This window comes from Sus scrofa, chromosome 9 (genome assembly GCF_054392235.1).
Source record: "Sus scrofa isolate SSC_HxYL_T2T_F1_AM1 chromosome 9, Sscrofa_HxYL_maternal_Yorkshire_Landrace_v2.0, whole genome shotgun sequence".
Taxonomy (NCBI): Eukaryota; Metazoa; Chordata; class Mammalia; order Artiodactyla; family Suidae; genus Sus; species Sus scrofa.
The window spans coordinates 61910098-61919182 of NC_139391.1; positions in this window are offsets into that span (position 1 = coordinate 61910098).

Genomic DNA, 9085 nt, shown 5'->3' on the forward strand with positions numbered 1-9085 from the left:
GGCATACCTTAGAGTACCAACTACATATGACATTTGAGAAACCATGGGAAGGGTGAAAAAAATCAGTGGGTTGTTGGGTTTGTAGAGGGGTTGAGGGTTGGGGGTGATAAACAGATCTATCACAGAGCATTTTTAAAGCAGTGGATCTATTCCATATGTTAACATTCATGGTGAGACGTATTTATCAAAACACATGGAATGTATACCACCAGGAGTCCAGTGTAAATTCTGGACTCTGGTGATCATGGTGTGTCCATGTGGATTCATTGATGGTGATCAGCTCACAGAACATCAATCAGATAGTTGGGGAATGGGAGGCTCTGAGCTCCTGGTAGGGGTGTGGGGTGGGGGGAACAGCAACTGTACAGCAGGGGGCATGTGGGACCTCTCTCTACTCTGCCTAATTTTGCTGTGAACTCAAAACTTCTTTGAAAAAATAACAAAGCCTGTTTAAACAATCAGATATTCCTGTGGTATCCCATGGCTTCTCCTTGAGTCCTCAATTTGTCTGGGCCCCATGAAAGTCACACTTCAGCAGACCCTTGTCCTTTCAACACATACCCTTTCAAAGTTTCATTTGACATCACTTTTTATCCTACTGTACTCTTCTTTAAGATAGTATTTTTTCTTCTTTTTAAAAATTGATGTATAATTGATGGACAGTGTTATACTAGTTTTCTGGTATACAACATAGTAATTTGATATTTTTATACATTACAAAATGATTTCCAAGATAATTATAGTTACCATTCATCACCATACAAGTATTGTGCACTCTATTCCCTATGCAGTCTATTACACCTCCATGATGTTCGTTTTATAATTGGAATTTAGCACCACTCAGCATTTCTCACCTATTGCACCCATCTTCCCCTCCCCCTTTCCTCCAGTAACCATGAGCTTGTTCTTGGGATCTATGAGTCCATTTCTGCTTTGTTGTATTTGTTTGTTTTGTTTTGTAGATTCTACATAGAAGTGACATCAAAAGGTATTCCTCTCTCTGTGTGTCTGACATGTCTCAGCATGATAACCTTTAGGTACATTCATTTGTCACAAGATAGCATTTTCTTTTATGGATGAGTCATATTGTGTTGTGTGTGTATGATCTTCTTTATCTGTTCATCTATGAATGGGCACCATGGTGGCTTCCATATCTTGGCTATTAATAAATCTGCCATGAACATAGGGGCACATGTATCTTTTTGAATTCCTGGTTTTGTTTCCTTCAGAAAGATAACCCCACATTTAATTCCTGTATCATATGGTAGTTCTATTTTTAATTTTTTGAGGAACTTCTGTACTGTTTTCCAGAGTGGCTGTATGAATGAACATTCCCAACAAAAGACATGAGGGTGCCTTCGTCATCCTTGCCAGTACTTGTTATTTGTTGTCTCTTAGATGATAGCCATTCCTTCAAATGTGAGGTCTCATTTTCAGATGTGAGGTCTCATTGTGGTTTGGATGCAATGACAATTGATATTGATCATATTTTCACGTATCTCTTGGCCATCTGTATATATTCTTTGGAAACATGTTTGGTCTTCTGCCAGTATTTTTTTTTTTTTGTCTTTTTTGTTGTTGTTGTTGTTGTTGTTATTGTTGCTATTTCTTGGGCCGCTCCCGCGGCATATGGAGGTTCCCAGGCTAGGGGTTGAATCGGAGCTGTAGCCACCGGCCTACGCCAGAGCCACAGCAACGCGGGATCCGAACCGCGTCTACAACCCTACACCACAGCTCACGGCAACGCCGGATCGTTAACCCACTGAGCAAGGGCAGGGATCGAACCCGCAACCTCATGGTTCCTAGTCGGATTCGTTAACCACTGCGCCACGACGGGAACTCCTTCTGCCAGTATTTTAGTTAGTTTTTTGTTTGTTTTTGTTTTCATTTTTTTGGAGGTTGAATCATGTGGTCTGTTTTGTATAGGAACCCCTTACCAGATACAGGGTTTGCAAATATTTTCTCACATTCAGTAGGCTGCCTTTTCACTTTGTGGATGGTTTCCTTTCCTATCGAAAATCTTTTAAGTTGGATGAAGACCCATTGGCCTGTTTTGCTTTTGTTTCCCTTGCTTGAAGAGTCAGACCAAAATATATTGCTAAGACTGATGCTGAAGAGCATACTGCCTATGTTTTCTTCTAGGAGTTTTATGGCTTTAGGTCTTACATAGCAGTATTTGATTCATTTTGAGGTTATTTTTGTATATGCTATGAGAAAAGATTCCAGTTTTATTCTTGTGCATGTAGCTGTCCAGTTTTCCCAACACCATTTATCAAAAAGGCTTTTTCCCATTGTATATTCTCACCTCCTTTGTCATAGATGAATTGGCCATATAAGCATGGGGTTATTTCTGGATTCTCAGTTTTGTTCATGGAGCTATGTGCATTTCTTTTGTGCCAATAAAAACTGTTTTGAAGATTCTAGATTTGTAGTATAGTTTGAAATCAGGGAGTGTGTTATGTCCAGGTTTGTGCTTATTTCTTGATTCCAACTCTTCAGGTTTTTTTGTATTCCCATACATATTTTAGAATTCTTTGTTCTAGTTCTCCAAATAATCCCAATGTTATTTTTGTAGGGGTGGCATCAAGTCTCTAGGTTGCCCTAGGATGTGGAATCAACTACCATACAAATTTTTTAAATCGATGAAAATGGCTTATTTTTCCATTTGTGTTATCTTCAGTTTCTTTCACTGACGTCTTCTAGTTTTCTGAGTACAAGTCTTTGACCTCCTGAGTTAGATGTATTCCCAGGCATTTTGTTTTTATTGATATCATTGTCAGTGGGGTTGTTTTCTTAATTTCTCATTCTGATAGCTTGTTGTGAGTGTATAGAAATGCAACCAATTCCTATAAATTAATCTTTTATCCTGCAGTTTAGCTGAATTTTGCAATGAGCCCTGTCTGTTTTTGGGTGGCATATTCAGAATTTTCTATATAGAGTATCATGTCATCTATAGTGACAGTTTTACTTTATTCTCTACCATTGGATTCCTTTTATTTCTTTTTCTCATCTAATTACTATGGCTAGGACCTCCTAGACCATGTCAAATTAAAGCAATGAGAGAGGTCAGGGTTAGAGTTAGGTTTGAATTGAGCATAACTTGCTGTCTTCTCTTTTATCCCTCTCCATCTTTCTAAGATTCCAGGAAGGAAAGGACTAGTACAGGGTCACACATTGATCAAGCACTTGAGCTGGATCACTGTTTCTCTGTGTTCCCCACCACATATTGGGCATAGTTTGTGTACTACCTGTGTACTTTCTTTGGCCAGGTATTTACTAGAGCATTCCCTATTTTTAATGGGGTTGTTTGTGTTAGAGTTCCTTGTATATTTTGAGACAAATCCTTTGTTAGATGTGTGTTTACAAATATTTTTCTCTCAGTTTGTGACTTGTCTTTTGATTTTCTGAATAAGACTTTTCACAAAGTAGAAATCATTAATTTTACAAAGTCCATGGTGTTTTTTGTTTTCCTTTGTGGACTGATTTTTTTTGTGTGTGTGTGTGTGTTAAAACTCAGAGCTCATGACCTACATGACCAAATCCCAGGTCAAATCAATTTTCTGCTATGTTTTCTTCTATAAATTTGAATACTTTTGCACTTAAAACTTGTATATGAATAATTTTGAGTGAATTCAGTGTAAGTTGTAAACTTTGTGTCTATATTCATTTCATTGCATACAATTTCTGATGAATTGTTCCTTAACTAATTTGGAGAAGTTATGGGATGTTGTCTCCCTTTCAGGTTGACTATCCATAGTTTAATAGTCCAGAAGTTCTGTCAGCAGAGAGCACTGTGTCAAGTGAGCCATGAGGTAGGCATAGCCTGCATTTCCTATCACAGGTTGGGTGGGGGGGGCAGCTGCCTCTCTGACCTGCAGCACTTGTGCCTTCTACCACAGCTTCAGCTCTGTGCATAGTTGAGAGGAGTTGTGTCTCCTCAGGCCCCACTAGAGCTTCAGCTGGGACGTCATGGTCAGCATCTCTGTTGATAGAGCTCAGGCTTCTTGGGACTCATCAGGGTTTCTGCTTTAGGACAACACAGAATTGTGTTCATGCTGATGGGAGCTGGGAACTGGGTGTCCTGATGACACCCAGGAGGAATGCCAGGAGGAAAAGTTGAGGAGAAGTGGAGAGAAGCTTCTTGTGTGCAACCAGCTGCTGAGGGGTGTTTGTCATCAGAGGAGGAAAGGCTTGATGTGGAAAACTGGGATTTAATCAATTTTGTGTGTGATGCCCAGTTTTCCCAGATTGTTTATTGTAGGGACTCCCCTTTCCCTTGGTGTTCCTTAGCCCTTTATCATAAATTGATTGACCCCATCAGTAAGGGTTTAATTATGGGATCTGTTTCCTATTCCTCTGGTCTAGGTACCTGTTTTTGTGCCAATTCCACTCTGTTTTGGTGACTGTAGCTTTGAAATATAGTGTGAAGTCAGGAAGGGAGATGCTTCTAGCCTGTTCTCTTTTCCCAGGGTCACTTTGGCCATTTGGGGTGCTTTGTGTTTCCAGACAAACATTAGGAGGATTTTCTCTATTTCTGTGAAAAATACCATTTGGATTTTGGAAGGCATGGCATTCACCATGTTCATTGCTCTGGATAGAATGGACATTTAATAATATCAATTTTTCCTTTCCATGAGAACAGGATATCTGTCCATTTATTTGTCTTCTTCAATTTCTTCATCAATATCTAAAAGTTTTCCAAGTTTAAGTCCTTGGTTAAATTAATTCCTTAGTATTTTGTTCTTTTTAATGCACTTGTAAGTTGGATTGCTTTTTTTCTCTTTCTGATGGTCCATTATTAGTATTTAGAAATGGAATTGATTTGTAGTATTGATTTTTAACTTTACTGAATTCATGTATTAGTTCTAATAGTTATTTGGTGGAATGATGTGGAAAATTGAACTTCAAAAATCCACTGCTTCTGCCACATATAAGTAATTCACAATGGGGAAGAAAGTGTCTCCCAATATAATTTTCTTACAGTGCCTCTAAATTACATGTGGACTTTGGGTCAACTAAATCTGGTAAGGCTTGGCTTCCATATAGAAGTTTGATGTTTTTCCTGCTTTTCTGGCATGGTATTGACATGGCATTACAAAAGTAATTTACTTCCCATTAATTTTGAAAATTATAGAGAACTTTATAAACATAAAATAAGTCTTGTCTCCTGATTCAATATATTCTTAAATACTAACATTGACCTTATTTAAAATAGAATTGTTTTCATATATTCTTTTTCAGATTATTTATTGCTAGTGTATACATATAAGATAAATTTTTATGAAATTGATATTTCTTCCTATTACTTTGCTGAATTAGTTTATTAAGTCAGATTTTTTTTGTTGATATAGAAAGTTTTATGTATAAGATGATGTAATCTGTGTTTTTTGAATAGACACAATTTAAATTTTTTCCATTCACACATGGATACATTTTATTTCCTTCCTCAAAACTCTGGGCAGATCTTCTATTTCACTATTGAGTAACAGTGGCGAAGCCCAGCTTCCTGGCCCTGTTACTGATTTCAGGAGCAAATCTTTTACTCTTTAACATTGAGCATGAAGTTTGCTGTGGCTTCGTATACTACTTTTTCTATATTGAACAATTTTTCTTACTTTCTTGAGTGTTTGTAACATGAAATAGCACTGGATTTTGATTATAGCTTTTTTTGCAATAATTGATATGATCATGGGCTTTTACTTCACATCTTTATTGTGATTCAATACATTTTTTAGTTTTAGTATGTTGAACAACGTGAAATTTCTGTTGTAGATACACTTGCTTATGACATTATACATTTAATATTCTGTTGGTTTCCTGTTGCTCTTATTTTGTGGAGGATTCTTATGTTCCTATTTGAAAGGTATGCTGATGTAGTTGTCTTTTTTTTAAAGGTTGCTATTATTATTATTTTAGGGCAACACATGAAGCATATGGAAATACCCAGGCTAGGGGTCAAATCAGAGCTGCAGCTGCTGGTCTATGTAAAGGCCATAGCAATGCCAGATCTGAGCTGCATCTGTGACCTACACTATAGCTCACTACAACGCCAGATCCTTAACCCACTGAGTGAGGCCAGGGATCAAACCTGCATCCTCATGGATACTAGTAGGGTTTGTTATGGCTGAAGCACAATGGGAAATCCTATAGTTGTCTTTTTTAGTGATATATTTGTGTGATTTTTATTAGATTTGGCTTGGTGTTACTGATTTGAGGGGTTAGCATTAGGGCTGGGACTTGTGTGGTGCTGGGGCTGAGTTATGGTTTATGATTGCCATTATGGTTCAAGTTTTATAGCTGTGGATTACAGTGATGCCTTATTTATGCATATGTTAATAAATACATTTTATGGTTTATGATTGTGATTTTGGTTGGGATTATGATTTTGTTTACTGGTTAAGTTTTATGGTTTGGGTCTCAGAGTGTTAGGGTTAGAATTAGGGTATGGGTATGAGTATGGGTTAGGTAAGGTACAGGGTTAGGGTAATGGCTAGGGCTAATGTTAGGTCAGGGTTTAGGGTCAGTGTCAGAGTTTAGGATTAGGATCAGTGTCAGGATTAGGCTCAAGGTTGAGTTGGGCCATTCTTTTTCTGGCTTTTTTCCTCCCATCCTGGTCTCTAATAGAAGATGAATGAAATGTCTGCCTAGTCACTCACTGTTTCAAATTGAACTCAACCTTAGACAAATGTTCTTAGGGCCTCAGAGATCACACAGGGTTTCCTTCTTCCCTCCCACCTGGAGGGGTGATGCTGGCTCAATTCTGTCTGGGCAATCCCAGGTCCAACATGGCTCTGACATTCAGAGTGCTAGTGGACATGCGTGGATTCATATGGACTGGGTCATTGAGCTTCCAGACTCTAGTTGCTGCCTTTTTGAGGGCTGGTGGAGCCCTCCTGGGACTGGATGTATCCTTTTTTTCCCCATCCACATGGGTGTAGAAATAGGCCTCAGAACAACCCTTGGTGTCTGAACATCCAGGCAGGCATCCATGTCCTTCAGCTCAGATCAGCCTTGGTCCCTCAAACCTCCATAGCCAATTACTGAGCTGATTGTGCTACTAGGTAAGGAACAGCTATCTGGGCAGCCTATACATTTTCTTGGGATGTTTCAAGTCCAAATGTCCTTGTCATTGAGCAAATGCCTACTCCCTCATATCCTCTTAGCCTGCCAAGAGAGGTAATAACCCTCCACATGTTGAATCCACAATTCCCTGGTCATGACAACCATATGCAGACTGTGGCCCTGCAATCCTTTGACCTTCTGATTGTAACAGAGATTGGCATTCCAAGTTCCCATTGTGGCTTAGCAGGTTAAGAACCCAACATAGTGTCTGTGAAGATGCAGGTTCAATCCTTGGCCTCACTCACTGGGTCAAGGATCTGGCATTGCCACAAGATGCAGTGTAGGTCGTAGATGAGGCTTGGATTCAGTATTGTTGCTATGGTTGTATACTAGGCCTGCATCTGAAGCTCCAATTAGACCCCTAGTCTGGGAACTTCCATATGCCATGGGTGTGGTTATAAAAAATAAAAAAAAGATTGGCATTCATTTTCATTGAATCAAAGGTATGGAAGCATCTGGGTCTCCTAACAGGCAGTTTCACAGTGAGGCCACATGGCCTTGGGGAGATATGTGCATCCCTGGCCCATACGCTGTGGTTTCTCAAAAGCCACCAACTGTGGTATCATGGTATAGAATAATCCTTGAAACTCTCACTGCTTCATTGTGTAAGAATTTCTTTACCACACTAGCACTTGGTCTCTGCTCTTTGTAAAGGAGAGTGGAGAGTGGCAAATGAGGAATTTTGTTTTTCATGGGTGACTAATTAATGTGGCCAGGTGTGACTCCTGGGATCCCACTTTCCAGGGACAGGAATGAGGTGTGTGTGACTTGCGAGGGCACACAGACTCTTCTTGGCCAATATCTGAGATGAGAGGACCTGATGCCCAAGGCAGGAGCCCTGAGTTTACCCCCAATCACAAAGTTGCTTTTTCAGAAAGTGGAAGAGCTTCTTGCCATCTGGGAAGGACAGCAAGAGCAATGGATGGGTGGCCACAGCCCGCAACCCTAAGTGAAACCCTTCTTCCCCTTGGCTTCAGATACACAGCTATTCAATTAGCTGTCAGTGATGTGGAATATGCTGCTTTCCCCAACCCAGAACCTATTCTTGGTATCTCGATTTTTGGGAATTATAGCTCATCTAATTCTGGTCCACACATTTGCAGAGGACTGATCCCAAGGTTCACCCACCTTGAGGATGGACACATGATCCATGGCCAGCCAATCCCATGTTCCATTCTTTTGTTCTCCTGGGTTCAAGGATGAGAATAAGAGCCAAGACATAGCAAAAGTATTTAAAAGCAGTGACTAGCCATGGAGCCTAAATGAGACATCCTTCCAGTAGAATGGACACAGGTAGATTTCAGTCTGGAGTTGCTTGGAGACCCCTGATGCAGAGAGAGAGAGACTGTGCCTGTGAATGGGGCCACCACAAAGTTACTTAGTAGGACAAAGTGTCCAGGTCACACTATGAGAGTGTGAGCCCCTGTACCACCAGACCCAGAACCACTCCTATCACTGCCTCTTGAAATTATTATTTTATTTCTATCATTAAGAAACTTATTAATTTATTTTACATCATTAAGTGTGTCCAGGTCCTTGGAATAAAAAAAAAAAATCCTAGCTGACACACCAGATTTGTGACACGCTAGACTCCCCCTGGTAGGGTGTCTTCATTCAGGGAGTCATGGTGGTCAGAGATGAAGACACTGGGTAGTGTCAGATCTTAAGGGAGCTGCTGGACATATCTGTTCCTGTTCCTTCCCTGTCCAAGAGAGGGAGAATCTCAGAATAGTGATAGGAGAAGTGGTGGAGGCAAGAGGTCACTGGGTGGCTAATTGGTCTGTTTGTGTTTTCCTTGTTTTAGGGTCATTTATTAGTGTGTTTTTATTACAAAATCACATATTTCCTCTGGGAATTATAGATCATCTAATTTTGGTCCACACATTTGCAGATAATAAATAGTTTAATAAATAGGTTTCTCTCATTTGACTTTTAATTTTCCCTCTCTTAGCTCCCTATGGAA